Here is a 19,420-nt window from a genome sequence, read left to right on the forward strand (position 1 = left end):
CGCAATAATCACTTTAATGTAGCTTGCGCCAAAAGTTGTACACGGAAGCAGTTCTGGGCTGATGACATTTATACTGTATACAGTGTATGTTTGTGTGTGTGTGTGTATTTGTATATATACACACACACACACACATACACATACTGATGAGCCGTTACATTATAACCACCTCCTTTAGCCCACAAGACAGCAGCCACATGGCAAGGCATTGATTCGACGAGGTGGCAATATCTTCTGGGATATCTACCGTAATTATCAACAATATGTCCTCTAATTTCATTGCAGGGTGGTGGTGATGTAGCACAAATCCACTTTTTTATTGGATTCATGTCAGGTGAATTTGGAGGACATGGCATTAAAAGAAATTCACCATCATGTTCCTAAAATCACTCCTTGACAATTCTGGCAGTATGGCATGGTGCATTATCCTGTTGGTAATGGCCATCACAGGCAAGGCATCACATACAGTTGCCAAGAATGGGTGCACTTGTTCCGCAATCATGTTCAGATACCTGACAGCTGTCAGCGATTGTGCTATTGGGATAATGGGGTCTAAAGTCTCCCAAGAAAACATTGCCAACAGCATAACACCACCACTGCCACCCTGTGTCCGCCCAACAGTGCATTCAGGTGCCATAGCCTCTGTTGGTAATCAGTATATCCATGCTCGGCTGTCAACTTGATTTTTGACCAGGCCACTTTCTTCCAATCATCCATGATCCAATCTCCATGGTCTTGAGCCCATTTCATTCGTTGTTGGTGATGGTGTACAGTTCACCTACACTTATCACCTACACAGGCCCATACGCAGAAGGGTGCAATGAACTGTGACATGATGCCCTGGTCACCACTGTTGCAGCTGCTGATTTGTCACACTGTATTCCTACAGTCTCCATGAGCAATGTGCGACAGTCTTTGCTCCCCTCTGGCATCAATAAGCTCCGGATGACACTATTCTTCTTCTTTAATGAAAAGAAAGTTTAAAAGGAAAACAATTTAATTGAACTAGAAATCTTATATCTTAATTTTTTACGATATTTGCAGTCTCAAGGCTTTTTCTCTCTGGCTGAGAGTTTAGATGCACAAGTTATTGTGCATCTAAACACCACTATTGCTTCCTCTGGCCACACAGTTATTTTGTTCCCAGCAGGAAGCATTAGAGCTCCAGGAGTAAGAGCAGACGCAGAAGTAGCGAGACCGTATCGAGGTGCAAAAAGAAGATGGAGTGGTAACTTTACCAGGTACCATCAATTTTTGTGCCATAAAATAGGAAGCAACTACACAGCACCCAGATGTTTGCAAGGCTTCGTATATGGCAACATGAATAATGAGAGGCACTTGGAGGGAACTCAATTTCTTCAGCTTTGCAAGGTTGTGCCTATATTTGTGCTGAGAGCTGGGGGCGAGTGTGAAGGCCTTGCGGGAGGGCCGGGAGGCTTTGAGCCACTCTGGAGCCTCTTGCTATGGAAGATGAATCTAGTGAAGTTGATGAGAGACAGAGAAGATGAGAAAGAGATGAAGGGGTCTTCCCCTCAAATGTGGGTAATTGCTTTCCTCCCCAACACATCCTGCAACTTCCTCCTCCCCTTTATTCTGAGCCGATCTCCCAATTTCAAGCATGCACAAAGAAGCGCTGTGGAATAATGCAGCGGAGATGTCATCCTGCTTATCAGAGTGTTGGCACTGGGGCTGAGGAGTCAGGATGCACTTTCATACATAACAGCCCTTCAGAATCAGACAGAGGGATCTGTCGGCCCGGAGCGATGGTATGTGACAGGCTCCTGTCAGAGCGATGGATTTCTACATTTGCCCGGGTCAAGTCCGACAGAGCAGGCTGAGAAATAGAAGTGAAAAGCTACTTTCTGCAGTTTCTGTCATTCTAGCTTTTTACTTTCATACTTTCTTCCACAGACAGAGGAAGCACATAATTCATTCGCCTCATATTTTATGTTTTTTTTTCTTCTCCACAAGTGAGGGTAATTACACACTAATGAGTGATACAATGAAGCATGCTTCTCCATCACAGCAGTCTTTGCCTGCCAGCCAAGTGGAGAGAGCTGGGGACACGATCTATGGATGTCCCTTACTGTAAACATTTGCAGCTTATTAAAATGCAATTAGATAAACATGCATGGATTTTGCACCTGGACTTCATTGTTCATGTGTGGTTTGCTTAGTTAACTGAATTTGTTTATGATTTGATTTTTGAAGCTAGTTTCAGAGTCGTCGTCATAGCAACAGGTCCATATGCTCAAACTTGCTGTCTTTATAAGCAATATTCCTAGCAATAATGCTGTTCTAGCAATAGTCAATCCATTCTTATGAGAGCACCCTGTTGAACCAATTTAGTATTATAAATAATAATTTGTAGCAATTTTAAATAATCTATAATTTACTTAGAGAGAATGATAGGATTATTGTAGAGCCTAACATTTTACCCGTTTATAGGTAGCATTTCTACCTCATAGATTTTCTGGAGTCTTACATTCTTGAAGCTAAATAACTATATATAAGCTATACGACTATATGTTTTGTCAGGGTTGCACTTTAATAATGACACAAACTGTACAGGAAATTCAAATAGTTCATGAGTGCCGTCTGGATTGTCAATAGAAAATTGTAGCTGGCATTTATGAATGTATTATGATTTTATTTCCTGACCACATAAGATTTCTGGCTTTTAAAGAGCACTTTTCTGTCAATTAAATTGCACCATCAAAGTGCAATTGAATTGCTACAAAGTTTATCTAGGTATATAAACTACTCTAATATTAAGCTAAAATTAAAAACACCAAAAAAAAAAATAATAATAATAATTGAAATAATGTAAGTGTTAAAGACTTTTTGTCAGCTTTCTCTGTTTTTGGGTTTGAAATTCTTAGTCTTCTTAAATAACACAAATGCTATATATTATAAACTTCTTTTTATATGTGTGTGTGTGTGTGTGTGTGTGTGTGTGTGTATTTTCAGTGTATCTCAACTCTATTTCATTTTTGGTTCATTTTAATTAAGGTTTAAGGTTCACTTTATTGCCATTCAGCACTTATGAAACTTTTATCATTAGCGGTGCATCTAAACTGAGCATGAATAGACTTTTTTTCTTGTTTTATCTTTTGTTTTTATTCACTATTAGTTTTAGTTGTCATGCCTTATACTACAGATTGTTCCATTAGCCTGTGATGACACCCAATAAATTATCAAAAAATCTGCATTATGCTCAAAATAAAACCAAATTACCATTACAACATTCTGCAATACAACAGAATGTGCTATACAGTAAATGTGCCATAGCTGCTATATAGCAGTAAATTATAAGATCACTCTGGCATCTCCTGGGCATTTATGACTAAGCAGCACTGAACCACTCAGGTTTAGTCATTCACTCTAAGTTTTTTTTATTTGAGCCAGTAGCGACTTCTTTACTGTACGTGATACAAATGTTTTATTTTTAATTAATTTATTAATTTATTTTTTGTTATTGTGAATAATTATTTACATTATTTTTAATTATTCCACTATTTAATGGACCCAACAGTTTTTGTTGTCCAAGCCAACCACCACAGTTGACTGATCATTTAAGATTGTAATTTAGGTTATTTTACATCAAAACATATTTTATAGAAAAAAGCCTATGGTGGCTCATGCTACCCAAATGACCCCTTTCACTATTAACTGCAAGTATAAAAACTAAAATCTTTTTTTTTTCTATCTCTCTCTATAATTCAGTATGATTTTTATCGATGTTTTAGCACCTAATATGATAGTCTGATAGTCTTGTACTGAGTAACTTCCTGTACCATATGATGTTTTCCTTTTAGTGGGCTACACTGATTATAGTGTCACATTATCCTCTATTATTATTCAGCTTTTTGCAGTGCTTTCTCCTCAGCTATTACTGTGTAAATAGTTTACATTATTGTACTGCACGTTTGCATTTAGCTACTTCCTTTTCAGCTCACTGTGCTGAACACAATTACGACTAGTCTGGCTGTTTGGCCAGTCATTTGAATAGTGTGTGTTTAGAGTATGTGGGAGTTAAGGCCATGGACTGTGAAGTGCTTGAAATCTATTGTAGGGTCAGGATCAAACGGTGGAGGGTTAAAGTAAGTGTTGCTTTGTTAATAACAAATGCATATGGCACAATCCGACTCTTTTATTTCAGGTGGTGTTTGCCATCCTCTTAATGATGGGGTGATAAAACTAAAGTGCACAGTGATTGCATAATGGATGCACTTTTTGTCTGCAATGCTTTGATGCATGACTTTTTATTCCTCTTGTTCAGGGTAATAATATTCCTCAACTTTCCATTTAGTGTAGAGTGCTTTACAGGCGATCACTTTACACAACTGTGTAAAAGTTTGGGTTTTGTAAGATTTTTTGTTTTTGAGAGAGTCAACTATTTTATGCTTACTGTGGCTGTTTTTATTTCATCAAAAATACATTAAAAACAACAATATAATGAAATGCTGTTACAATTTAACTATTTTCTGGCATTTTGCCCATTTACTGAAAGTTTTAATTGTCCATGCTCTTTTTCCCTTTTTTTTTTTTACATTTAGATTACATTTTCCATTATCTTGTCACAGACACATATCTAGCACAAACTTAAAGTTAATATAAGGTAATATTTAGCAAATCTCAAAATAAATATACATTTATCATAGGCTAGATTATTACATGATCTCTAAAATCACTTGTAGCATTAGATTTTTTTTAGTACACAGTTTTCTTATATCTGACATAAATTTGCCATGCTGGTTAAATTACTAAAAGTAATTAACTACTGGCTACTAATTGCATCTTACTCTCTCTAAAAAGTATTGTATTGCTTATTACTAATTTCTTTCTGAATGCCATATCAACCTTAACCGGCTGAACAATACAAGAATAGAGATGAAACTGATCTTTTAATCCTTTCAAATAAATAATATAAAATTACATAAATTATTATTGAACTGACCAAAGTGATTAAAGCTAAGTTTACACACACACACACACACACACACACACACACACACACACACACACACACACACACACACACACACACACACACACACACACACACATATTAACATAAATGTTTTGTTTTAACATTAGATGTGACATTTTGATGTTAAGTCTATTATTGTTTTATACTGTATAGAATTGTTCTTTGAACTTTAATAGTCCATAGAGTATTTGGTGCAATTACAGCAGAAGTAACTGTAATTACTTACTTTACTTTTCAAGGGAAATTTGATTAAATTATTGTAATAGTTTACTTGAAATACACCCAACACTGATTATTGTTTATTGTGTTTAATATGAAACTAAATATTCAATTTGAATTTATTTGCCAAACATTTTATACCTCAATATCTCTCTGTAATCTGATTCTTTGAACTTTGTGCCCATCCATCACTCAAAAGAAAATTGGTTACCTGTGGTTACCCATCTCTATTGGCTCCCCTCACTGTGAGACACACTGACAGCTTGTCACCCCTGCACCCGTTCCCTTCACCGGCATCGGCCAATCCCTCTGACACTTCTCTCCTTCACAAAGGTGCTACCCCTGCTGACTCTGTCATCCCATTGGAATATAATAGTCACTGTCCTTGATGGAGAGCAGAATCTGATACCATATACAAGTATCCTCAAACATGCCACCATGTTCTCACCAACTCAAAATCACAAAACTTAGCTAGTTGTTTCAGATCAGCTCAATGTATGGGATTTGAGATTTTCTCTGTTTAACATTTGGACAGATACAGATATTTAGTCACTGTTTTTTTTTTTTTGTTGTTGTTGTTTTTTCTCCCAGTTTAGTAGTGGTGGAGTGTGTGATTTTTTTCTTTTCTTCTATCTGCTACAGTAAACTGCCTGTCAGTCAGGATTTCTCATCCCGTTTGTCACAGATTTTCTTTCTCTCTGTCTTGTTTTGCAATTCGCCCAATACTCCGCCTTTCTTCATCTCTGTGTCTCTCATATGCAGGCAGGGACCACTTGAGGTGCCCAAACGTTAAGTATTTTGGGCTTTATCACACGGATTAAAGTTATTTTATTTTTTATTTTTTTATAGCACATAGAAAGGCGTGACTTAATCATGTGGAAGCGGCCTGCTACTCCACCTGCTATGATAGACTGCACGGCTGTAGGTTACAGAGCTCAGGAGAGCGGTGACTCAGTCATATGTCCTGGCTCTGTTTCAGATCCCCCCCTGTTTAAATTTAGTTTTAGAGGGTAGAGATGAACTTTCATGCCCTGCCTCGGGATGTCTGTAATGAATGGTTACACTCCAGGAAAGGTTGCTTTGCTTGGAACTGAATCCCATTTCGTTCTTGGCTTGATTGTGCACACATGCAGTTTTCAGCAGGACGTCTGCCTCATTCTGTGGAAATGACATGGCAGAAGTGAGTTCTTCACTATAGAGCACTTCTGATGACTGGTATCGTTAGTTTAAGCAGGGGAATGTAGTGCTTTACTAGAGTTTTTACCTAATGACTGATGACTAACGTCTCACTTTTTCTACTTTCCTTTTACAGCTTGGCCATTTGTGGAATGCCAGCTTTTAATTTTCAATTTCATGCATCATTCATACATTTCTAGAACCTTCTGTCTCTAGAAAATGACATTTATGTCATGAAAGCCTTGAATAAGGATAATCAATGTGAAATTTGGCTTTGTTTATATTGCAGGGGAATCCTTTTTTGGGCTAACTGCAAGTTATATGTGGCCAGATCAGAAGGTTTTGTGTGAGTGCAGTCACTTTATCTATGAATTGGTTGTGGGAACGCAAATTTAGATAGCTTATATTCAGCATGCATGACACTTTAGCAATGGAATGCATTCAGTTTGGAAAACAGCATAAAAACAAGGCAAATGTGATGTATGCAATGCTGTAATGTCATTAATCTTCTTGTTGCAACATGTGACATAACATCCCTTTGCACAGCGAATGACAGAGAAACCACATGAAATCTGATCTGACCATTTAGACCGAGATGCATTAAAAAACCATGTTAAATCAGATTTCAAACCACTTATGATTGATTTTCATGTGTTTTTTCAGTTCAGACTATAAAAAAAAAGAAAATTGAGATTTGAGTCCTAAAGGCAAATAAATAAATAATTCAGATTTTTACATCCAGTGCACTAGTGATAAAAGCAGACATCAGTCTAATAATCTGTGTGGGAGAGAAACACAGTTAAATGAACCCCATTAGGCTTTGCTTTTCCAGCAAATAAGCTCTTGTAGGGTCAATTTTGTGAAACATGTTTAACATGTTTTCATTTTATGTGTGCACTTCTTGATATTAAGTCCCATTACACTTGTCCAGATTTGTTGTTATGCAACTGCCCACCCCATTTCAAGTAAAAGTGGCCTGATTATCAACTAGTTTGCGATTCGTAATAATGTAAACAAAACAATATTATCATGGTTATGCTGAGGATTAGTATACAATCCTGTAATATAGCAAATTTAGCACAATTCAACCACATTAAGCTTTTTAAGCTAGTGAAATCAGGAAGAAACTAAATTAGCAATCAATCTTTTTTTCATATTGTGGTGAACATGGGACTTGATTCTATCCAATGGTTGTTGACTGGAATTTCAGATGTGGCTCTTGCACCCGAAAATGAATGCATGCTTGCAGTTGATTGTGAAGGTGCTGGTTTACTGTAAATGGACTAAATAACTAGAGAAGTACTGTACTGTATGTTGTTTTCAGTGAAAGATTGTATAAAGTGAAAAATTATGAGGTGAACATTTTTTTTTTTTTTTAATGAAACATGCCTGAATGATCTATAGTATGCATTTACAAAATTGATGAATTTTCATTACATGCTAACTTCAAACCTCAGCACATTCATTTTGGCTCATTAACGAGAAGTAAGATAATACGTATAGCCAAATTTAGGGGCCAGAATATGAGAGATACATGTGGGTAGGGTTTCTTGTTTGACTTGGCCCAGTAAGAATCCACCCACACCACGCTAGCACTTTCTTCATAAAATGTAAAAATCGTGTTTTGATAATATTATTACATTTTAAAGCTCAGTTTTCCACGTCTGGCACAGGAAGGTCCTGGGGGGCTTTATTCATTGTGTCAGTGGACAGTAAACCGGCCAGTTCCTAATTAGTTTCTTCATCCATGAACAGGAATCAATTCTAGGACCAGAGCTTTGGCAAATAGCTTCCTTTGAAGCGGCGCTATTGCAGATCGCTGAGTTCAGAATGGCCAAAAATAGCTTGCTTCCTCATGTCCGGTATCGGACGGTTTGCTGCGGCTATAATGTTACTTTGTTTTGAATAAAACACTTTACCTGTATTCCTCCCAGGGCAACTCGCTCCCCCCTGACAACCCTGAGCACATGTAAAACACTTTTGCTAAAAATGCTGCAATGGACAAATATGTCTCATAAATAGCCTCCTGTGTTCCACATTACCCATCAGCCTCACCATAAACCGCTGCAGATTCAGCTGGAGAAAGGAGGCGAGTGAGGCCCCCCGGGCCAATTTACTGCCCCCCCTGATACGGCGCTGTGCTGTGATCTGTCAGGCGGTCACTGGAGCCTCGCGGTGACAGACAGGCCAGCGTTCCACTCGACCCACTCCTCAACAGAGACCGAATTAAAGAGTCCCCCTTTGGCAGACAACCGCTCTCGCTTTTGCACTCTCTGTCTTGTCCTTTCTTCCAGTCTCTCTCTCTTTGTCTCTGTCATTCTTCAGCACACTTCATGATCGTTTCTCTTGTGTGGAGCTGCTGGAATGGGCTTACTCGTCCTCATTAAGTTTGAGCAGAGGGGGGCTTATCCTCTAGCGAGCAGCCGTGGATTTGTGCTTCCCTCAAAGTCTGAGCTCAAAACTCCAAATTTTAGATATCGTTCCGGAAAGTTCTGATGCTGTCTAATCCCCCGCACTAGTCTCCTTCTCACAGAAGGTATATTTTCAGACTCGTCGCTATTGGCAGAAGTGGAGACAGAGCTCGTCCTTGGCCCATCGAGGGGCTCACAGCATGCATGGTTGCGTCAATGGGCTGAAAGCCATCACAGTGACTGTGCTACACTGTAAAAAATAAAAACCTCTCCAACTCAAAATTTCTAGTGACTGGTTACATCTAAATTTTCCAGTTGGCCTAACTGAATTGATAAAATTAAATTCACACTAATTCAAATTGCCCAATTGGGACATTTCAATGTGATCACTAATCCACACAAATTCGAAATTATATGTGATCAGTCAATAGAAAAATTTGAGTTGGAGTGGTCAGAATTCCATTAGTTGGTATGTGTGTGGCATCAGTAGCCACACAGAAAGCTTTAAGAAGCACACTTTTGACACACATTCCCATTCCTACACTTCCTCAAACTGTCAGCAGGGCTTGCCGTATGAAGTTATGATGACTGATGAAGTGTTAGCCGCTTAATAGCAGGAATGCTGCGTGTATGTCTCCACAGCATCCTGTTGATGCAGTGAGACGAAAGGCCAGGTTGGGTTACATACATAACAAATCCATTATCATGGGCGTCCACTGACCTTTATGGAAATGGATTTGTCATGTTCCAAAGCCCCCTTTAATCTTTATCAGTATTTTAGCTAATAGATAACCAGTGAGTGATGCTTTGCTTGCTGGTGTGGTTGGTTTATGAGGCCACAAACTTTAAAGTATCCTATAGATGTCAATTGAAGATATGTGAGTGTTTCTGCACAAAGTTGAAGTTAGACCCATATAACTCTTCAAAATACTCAGCATTTGCTACAAAGGTTGTGCACTAAGAAAGGACCCAACCTTTTTATGTTTTAACCTGTGTCAACATCTGTTTTGAAATTTGTGGTCATGAATCATCACTAAATGGTCTGTGCTGTCCTTTGCTAATTAAGGTTGTGCATTTTGCCCGAAGTCCAGTGTTTGCTTTCCTGTTGGTGAAACGGTACGGTGACCAAACAATCTCTTGACCTTATATCCTCTCCCTCTCCCATCTTCTCCCATCAAGTTCAGCCCCTCTAATGGAATCAGAGGTGACAAGTTCACATCCTCTTCCAGAGAGCCCTCACTGCTGACCTAGTTTTCCTATGCACTAGCGTTGCTCACATTCGCCACAAACATACATATATACACAAGGAACACAACTCTGTCCTTTGTGGGCATTAACCCCACTTTGGCAAGTGAAGGGGAAAATGTGTACTCATCCTGTTTCATCACACCCCCAACATCCATTCCTCGAAACACTTCAGTGTTGGGCGAGATGCCAGCTGAGGAGGCTGGTATGTGTTGGTGATGATGCACCATGCCAGTGCTCTTCTGGAAGCAGAATAACTATTGAACCATGAAGGCCTGGAACCAGAAAATTTAGACTAGCACTTATAAAATATTCACAAGATGATCCTGATTAAAAATCTCTTTTTATGCTTTTTCTATTAATGAGGATTTAATAGAGACTTTAATAGAAACCTCAAGGAGGGATTTTTAACATTACAATGTTGAAGCCATATTTTGTGAATAAAGTGAAAATGACTAGAATAAAGTCACAGAATTATGGCATTAAACGCCTCCCCGTCATTTTTAGTACAGTTTATTCTCAGGTTTTTTTATTTAAAGAGTTTTAGAAGAATGTACTCATGATATTACTTTGGACATAAAGTTCGTTTGTTTTTATTTCTTTGAGTTTTTTTTATAAGTCTCTTGTACACTAGAGCTAGCTACATTCAGAAAATAATCAAAAAAATAATCAGGTTCTATTTTAGCATATTTTTTAATGTAATATATTACTGTGTTGCACCTGTGTTGAATCATATGATTCTTCAGAAATAATTATAATATGCCGATTTGCTGCTCAAGAAACATTTATTATTATAATCAATGTTGAAAGCAGTGAATACACAGAGCAGCATTTATTTGCATTAGAAATCTTACATAAAATCTCATATAATAAACAAATTGTTAACAATCAAATGGCATCTATCCTGACTATGTCCATGGCTGTTCGAACCCTTTCTGGGAACATTCCTCATAATGTTGTGTTGGTGAGTGTCAACATGTCTTGGGTGTTTTCCTGTTTTGTGAGTGGGAGAGTTTGTGTGCAGGCCTGTGGGTTTGCATCGTCTCTAGACATCTGGTGCTGAAGGTACAAGTTTAGAAAAGGGAAAAGTTTGTTCTTTGACATATCTGTAGCCTCTTTCACACACATACACACACTCATGCAAACACACACACACACACACACACACAAACACACCCTGAGGGCTGATTCAGAAATGTGGGTGAGGCATGCAAGTGTCAGCCTAGGGCGAGGTAAAGCCATAAACCTTCCCAGCATTCCAGCATTCTGCCCTTCTAAAGATCATGTCAGACTTCTTGCTCTATTGCACATGATTTTGAAACATGCTGTTGCCACTCTTTAATGGCTCCACGGTTCATAGTGGCTTTTAGATGTTAGAACCAATAATACATGCAGTATACACCAGAACCAGAATCAGAATCAGAAAGAGCTTAATTGCCAGGTAGGTTTTAACACACAAGGAATTTGTTTTGCTGACAGGAGCTTCCACAGCCCACACAGACTGACAGCAACAAGACAAGAAAAGATGCAGATAATAAAAAGATTAAAAATAGGATAAGTAAATAGGAAATATTTGGAAAATAAAAAAATAGACACAAATGGTATTTGTGTACATGTCTGTTTTGTACAAATGCATTGAAATGTACTGTAAACAAGAAGTACAGTTTGTGTAAATAGTGTTGTGTATTACTAATTTATTGTAAGGTTAACTGTTCATGAGATGGTTTGCCTGAGTGAAGAAACTGTTTTTATGCCTGACTGTTCTGGTGCTCAGAGCTCTGTAGCACCGACCAGACGGCAACAGTTCAAAGAGGAAGTGGGCTAGATGTGAGGGGACCAGAATGATTTTGCCGGCTCTTTTACTCTTTCTGAATGAGTACAGTTCTTGGAGAGTGGGGAGGGTTTTACTATTGATTTGCTCAGCAGTCCGTGCTATCTGCTGCAAATCTTCTAAGCTCTGTTTTTTTTTTTTTTTTTTTTTTGCTGAGCTGAGCTGAACCAGACAGTTTTAGAAGTGCAGAGGACAGATTCATTGACTGCAGAGTAAAACTGTATCAGCAGCATCTGTGGTAGTTTGATCTTCTTCAGCTGGTGAAGGAAGTAAAGCCTCTGCTGGGTCTTCTTGACAATAGAGTCAATGTGACCTCCCACTTTGGGCCCTGAGAGATGGTGGTGCCCAGGAACCTGAATGACTCTACTGCAGCCAGAGTGCTGTTAATGATGGTGAGTGCGGGGAAAGCAGGGGGGTTTCTCCTGAAGTCCATTATCACCTCCATTGTTTTGAGCCTCTTCAGCTCCAGGTTGTTGTGACCACATCAGACAGCCAGATCTTTAAACTCTTTTCTGTGAGCAGACTTGTCTCCATCCTGAATGAGGCTGATAAGTGTGGTGTCATCTGCAAACTTCAGAAGCTTGACATGGGTGTCTCTAGAGGTGCAACACACTGTAGAAATATTCTCATTATCGCCAATTTAAATTGATCAGACCATTTGATGTTGGGGAACTGAGAAGTGTTCAATTTAGTTGGTAAGGCTGGTCTTTGGGCTCACTTGCCTCTTCAGCAAGATTTCAGTGCAGCGCTACATGGATTCAAAACTCCAGATGGCAATAGCAGCCGCCTAGATCAAAGCTGTTTGATGTCAGGCGCATGTTCAATAAAGGAGCTCCAGTAAGAACAAAACTGAATGCTGTAGTCTTCAGGCTTTAAAATTATGAGCAGATAACTGGGACTCGGGGCTTAATTTCATGAGCCTTTGAGTCTTGATAACTAAGAATGTCTTTTTCAAACATCATTCTTTCACATCTATCCACTTATGTGGCATCAGTCTCTGTAATGAATAGGCTGGAGAAACAAAGTGGGTAGATTAATCTAGAATGATCAGAAAATAAGAAACACATTCTGTTACTTTCAGTCTAAATGGCTATTGACTAAGTTATCATTGATTTTATGTAACAGCTTGGCAAGCACCATAAGCAGGATAGTTTGCATACAAGCTGAAATTGTGTATTTGAATAGAAGCTAATGACAACTTTTCTAGGAATATTCTGGGTTAATTATAACTTACTTAACTATACAATTAATATAAGTGTTATATTTCTTTAAAATAAATGCTGTTATTTTAAACCTTTTATATGTCACAAAATATTTCACAGCGTTACTGTTTATTGTATTTCTGGTCAAATAAATATAGCTTGTGTGATCATGAGACTTACCAACCCCAGAAAATCTTACTGACACCACACTTTTGAATTGTATTATATATATGTTATTTGTAAAATTATTTTTAACTTATATTTCAGTTCACCCAAAAATGAAAATGGTCATCATTTACTTATCCTCAAGTTTTTCCAAATCTGTATGAGTTTCTTTCTGCTGCAGAACACAACATTCAATATTTTGAAGAATTATTTGGTCCAAGCAGCTTTGGACAATTTTGACGTTCATTGTATTGATAACAAAACACTGAAACACCTTTCAAAATATCATATTTTGTTTAAAAAAAAAAAAAAAAAAGTCATAGAGGTCTGAAACCACATTTAGTAAATTACTGATTTTTTTAAACTATTTATTTATCTATTTTATAAATATATGAATATCATTTATGTAGTTCTCGTTAACCAGTTACTGCAATGATGATCATACCGTTGAGAAAAGTTTTAAAATCTTAAGCACACATTATGTTTGCTTGCATGCAAGGCTTTACATATGTATACATATTGTATACCTCCAACCATATCCTCAACACCCACCTAAGTGAGTCATATTTTCACACTCAAACCCTCCCACATCTGTGTGATATTGCAAAGTGCATTAGAAATCCCTTTTAATTAACGGGAGCAAACTGAAAACAGGGCTGACACACAAGTTGCTTAAACAAAGACATATTATTACCCATCTGCCTGTGCTCTTGAGCAAAGCCTTGAGTCAGACAGCCTCCTTTAGCAATCACAGTCAACCAGGTGTAATTCACCTGAACATTACACATAGACTTGTGCAACCACACTTACAGTTGGCATGTCTTCTGCAAGGAAGGGAAGGAGTGCCTGTAGTTAAGCATTGCTTAAAAGGATACTCCACCCCAAAAAAAAAATCTTGTTATGAATCACTTATCCCCAGGTCGTCTTCAGAACACAATTTAAGATATTTTGGATGAAAACCTGGAGGGACAAGGATGCGCTGTTTTCTTTCAAATCAAAGCATAAATGCACAAAGAAACCGCGCATCCTTGTGGCTTGGCTGATACAGAATAGCAAAGGCAGTTTCAGTGATGTGGAGAGACACAAAGGAGACTGTTGACAAAGGAATTGTTGAATAAAGTAGTTATTTTTGTTATCTTTGCTTACAAACAGTATTTTTGTCGCTTCATAACATTACATTTGAACCACTGATAGCAGTCGTACTATTCTGACAATGATTTTCACACTTTTTTTGGACCATGACAGTGTAACTTACTTGGCAGTCTATGGGATAGTCTCAAGCCTCCAGGTTTTCATCCAAAACATTTTAAATTGTGATCCAAAGACGAACAAAGCTTCAACTGGTTTGGAACTACATTTTCATTTTGGAGTGGAGTATCCCTTTAAGTTCTTCCACTGCAATGTTTCAAGTTTCAAGTTTGTTATATTTATATAGCACATTTAAAAACAGCAAGCACTGCTGACCAAAGTGCTGAACAAAGACATACTGTAGAACACAGGGCAACCCACAGATTCAGATACAGTTCTTCCACTGCAATGTTTCAAGTTTCAAGTTTGTTATATTTATATAGCACATTTAAAAACAGCAAGCACTGCTGACCAAAGTGCTGAACAAAGACATACTGTAGAACACAGGGCAACCCACAGATTCATTCCTTAATGTGTTCTTCCAATGCAAAAACATGCCATGATTTTGCGACATACAGTCCATAAAGTCCATACATTTTTAGTTGAAACCATTCTTTTTTAAATAATCACTGAAAGTCCTTAAAAATATAGTACCAATGTACCATGTTAATATGAAGGAACTTTCCATATTAATTTGTTGTTACATTTCTTTCATCTGTATTTTGTATTTTTTGTAAACATTGTGTTTTAGGGTTGAAGGAAACATCTGTACACTGCCAGGACATCCATTTTTTCTAAAGTTTTATTTATTTTATTAAGAACAATGCATATATAATAGCTGAAATCACGGTGAAAAACTACATGACCCATGATGCTGTACAGAAACTATCACCAATCAGAGAGCTGCAGTAAGCAAACTGCATCAAAAAAGCTTGCGTAGTTTCCCATGAAGCACCACAACTAAACATTTGCATGTTCAAATTAAAGTTTGTAATGTTGTGATTGAACTTGTTGTTGGTTGGTTAAGTTTATGGCTTATAAAAAAAAAAAAAAAAAAAAAAAAAGCCTTTTTTAATCCCTATGGAAAAAATGATTAGGAAAAACTACTTCCAGGACCAGTGCTGCTGAAATAGTGGGTGGTCACTAATGCACTCCATAGATAGCAACAGTGGGCTGCAGTGGTAATTACAGACTAAGGTAAAAATGCAAAATGCTGTGTGCCTGCAAAAACATGTTGAAATGATGTGAGCCATAAAGTGAGGAGTTTGCATGTTGTAAAACTTTAACTGGTTCCTTGAAAGGTTAGCCATCGCCCTCAGCTTTGATGCCTCTGGTTTGGAAATGAAAGGGGAGGGGTGTGGGTGTCTCTGTCAGTTTCACATCTGCAGCGACTTTGACACCTCCATTCAGAGCTTTGTCGATGACAGCGACACACACCGTGTCCTGACATGCACGAGTGTTGCAACAGATGAAACAAGTGCCACGTTTGTTTTCAAAGTTGCACATGAGTTATGTTACATATTGCATGAAGGTGCCTCCCAAATGTTTGATCAGGCAAATAATGCAGTGTATTATTGGGATAACGGTGTCCCCCTGAGTCCTCGTGCAGAACCCCCCACCACCCCCCTAAAACCTGTGTCATAAATAAAGCATAGGAAGAGGAGGTAGATTGACAGCTGTGTTGCAGCGAGCTGGAGATGCGCAGAATAATGTGAGCTCGGCACTAACAATACTGTCGACGGCGGCGTACGCTTTGAAACTCTCCCAGTAGTGTGTGTTTGTAAACTGAAGGAATACTCTGTCACTGTCAAGTAGCAAATATGCCGGGATGGCTGGTTTCTTACAGTTGAAAGGAGTGCAGCAAAGGGGAAACATTTTAAAAAGTCCTCTGTGGCTTTCAAGCTGTTTCTTAGTTTAGTTTTGAGTAGTGTGAGGAGGGGTGCACAAAATGACTGCAGTTGGTTATGTGTGCCAGTATATCTGTTTCTGTTTTCTGTCAGTGTGGCTGTCTGGTTTCTGGGTGACTGTTGCTGAGGTGTATCCTCCTCAAACTATAAGTCAGGTAAAGGAGGTTTCAGGATTTTTATCACCTTTTGTCACTATTCAGTTTTTTCACTATTATTGTAAAGTCTTAAAGTGATAGTTCCCCCAAATATGTCATTATTTTTTACTTAACTTCATGGGTAAAACTTTCAAATATGGAACACATATTCACTAATAACTAAGAGGTCTTCCCGATCTATTTCCTCATTTGCTGTTTATTATTAGTTAATAGTAGGGTAGTTGTTATGTTTAGGTATGAGGTAGGATAAAGGGATCTTTAGGAGCTATGTGCTTTAGTGCTAAAAAAAAGCTGATTTATTATTATTAAGTATGATAATAAGCAGATAGTTAATAGTGAGAATTGGTCCTTAAAATAAAATGTTACCCCTTTCAGTTTCACTTTAATTCGATGGTCCCTTTAACACATTCTGTTGACTCTGTTACGTTACACATATGTCTACTTACTCTAATTAGAGTATTAGTAGACTGGTAGGGTTAGGTTTAGAACAAGTTGACATGTACTTGCAAAGATACTTATAGTCAGTAGAATGTCTTTTTTGGAAACCAGGAAAAACGAAGAGTGACTGAATTAGAATTTTTGTAAAAATCCCTGTAAGATCTGAATCAGCCATGATCCGAACTGTCACAATTACTAAACACATAAGATAGAATTCGAGAGTTAAGGCCCATTTAAGAATGGTAAAGATAACTATAGCTTAATGATATAATTTAGTTCACACTAATTAAACTTTCTGTTTATTGTAAGCGTGTGCTGCAGTTGTCATTTCCAACTTTATACACTCAAACTCTATTAAAGTCAGGTGGATTCTTAAAGGAAAGTTTTTATCTTCCATCAGCTGAAAAAAAAAAAAAAAGTTTTGAAACTTATTCCAGTGATATTGTTCCTCTGTTTTGTTATCATTATAGCCGTGGTGTGGACTTCCCTATTTTCAAACAATAATTACATCTATTAAAACGTATAGTTACCATTATAGATACCATCTGTGGTGTTTAGTATTATGGAATTTATATTAAAAACACTGACCATTTGTGGTTCTTGTCAGGCAGATCCAGCAATTTGTATTTCCTCAAAAACACTTATTATAACATCTTGTCATTTTCTAAACAAAACTCAAATGGTCAGTTCACCCAAAAATGTTAATTATGTTGTTCCAAACCTGTTTAAATTGTTGGGGACACAAAAGACTTTCTAGAATCCATAGAAGGAAATAAAAAAATATTTGTTGTGAAGCACATGTTACTGTGAGTAACAATATCCAGAATACTGGCTGACCACCGGTAATTCAGGAATTTCCCAACCTGATGTAAACCACTGTGAAACCGCAGGGAGAAAACAAGTCACAGCTTTGAATGGCATTGTGTATGCCTGAGCAAACATCCTCTCCTAAATTGAATTCATAATGACTCCAATCACTGAGTACATATTTGAAGAGGAAAACAGCCTTTAGTGAATTATAGTGCATGCTGTCGTAGTTGAGGACAGATGGTGTGTGAATGGAGGTCAGTGTTTTTTTTTTTTTTTTTTTTGGGGGGGGGGGGGGTGCCCTGTTGAAAAGGATGGGTAGCACACTGTCTGCTCTGCTGTTGGAGGGATGAGGTTGTGTTCAAACATCACAAAACATCTGGCCCATGTTCTCACATGCTGCAGGCTGGAATGTCCTCAAGTGCAGAAGACAGACTGAGCCGAGGAAAAATTCCATGAGGTTGGACTGTGCAACTGTTCCACAACATGGGGAAAGATGGGATGGCAAGAATTTGCAGCTCCACGTTCCCATCTGCCATTTCTGGCAGGCGGAGGAGGCTTGAAAGCTACCAAGTGGAAAGGAAAGCGAACGGGAGATTTTAGGCAGTGAAGACGTGATTTAGCAATCTAAAGGTGGCTGAACTTTTCCTCTGAGAGGATTGGCAAATGCTCAGAGATGCTGACAGATAATCTCTTTCAAGGAACAGCAGGATTGAAAGAAATCTCTTTAGATTGGCCCTATATGGAGAATATCAGTATATATCAGTATATATATAGCACTAGGTCTATGTAGTATTTCCCCTAGTATATCTATTAATAATTATCTATATTGATGAGGGAAATGCTCCATTCTCATCTATCTGTCTGTCTAACTATCTAACATTCTGTGTCTAATGTTCTACCTAAAATTCTATTGTCAATGGTAACCAAAGCTGTTTAGTTTACAGCATTCTTAAAAATATCTTATTTTGTGTACAACAGAAGAAAGTCAGTCATACAGGCTTGGCAAAAGTGAGTAAATGATTAAGTAACTGATGAGAGCGAATAAATGAATAAGTAAATGATAGGTAAATGGCACAATTTTCACTTTTGGGTGAAAAATCTACCCATTTGGTCTTTCTGTCAAAACATTTCTTTACCAATTATATTCACACAGTTGTCTTAGAATTTCAGAATGTCGATTAGTTTGATCTAAACATATTGTATATTTCTGTATTTATTAATTAATTGATACCATTTGGTTTTATTTGTTTGTTTGAAATGTTTCAAAATCCTAAAACTTTGTTCATGTCCACTTTAATGCCACATTGCAGTCTCAATCTTTTGGACCTATGCAGAAATGTTGCCAATAATGTTTATGAAGTTCACACTATAAGAGAGACGGAGAGTGTGAGACAACAGACTGGCGTGCAACTGAGATGCACCGTATGATGGATTCTCATAGTTTCGTAAGACAAGTTCCTCTTCTTAATGACTGTTTTGTTTCCGAGCGCTGCCTGGAGCATCAAATATGGGGTGGTGAGACATTGAACATCTTCATCGGGGTGTGAACATTCTTTTTTAGCAAACTCTTTAACTAATCTCTTTCTCTTTCCTGTTCCTACATATCTACTTGTGGTAACTAATCTATTGATTTGCTGTCATGATGTGAAGGTGCCTGCTGTAATGGAAAGAGAGGAAATAGTGAAGAGGCTGTGCTTAGGTTTGTTTACACTAGGAGATTTGAAAATAATGTAAATCTAA

The sequence above is a fragment of the Carassius gibelio genome, chromosome A9 (assembly GCF_023724105.1).
Source record: "Carassius gibelio isolate Cgi1373 ecotype wild population from Czech Republic chromosome A9, carGib1.2-hapl.c, whole genome shotgun sequence".
NCBI classification, from domain to species: Eukaryota; Metazoa; Chordata; class Actinopteri; order Cypriniformes; family Cyprinidae; genus Carassius; species Carassius gibelio.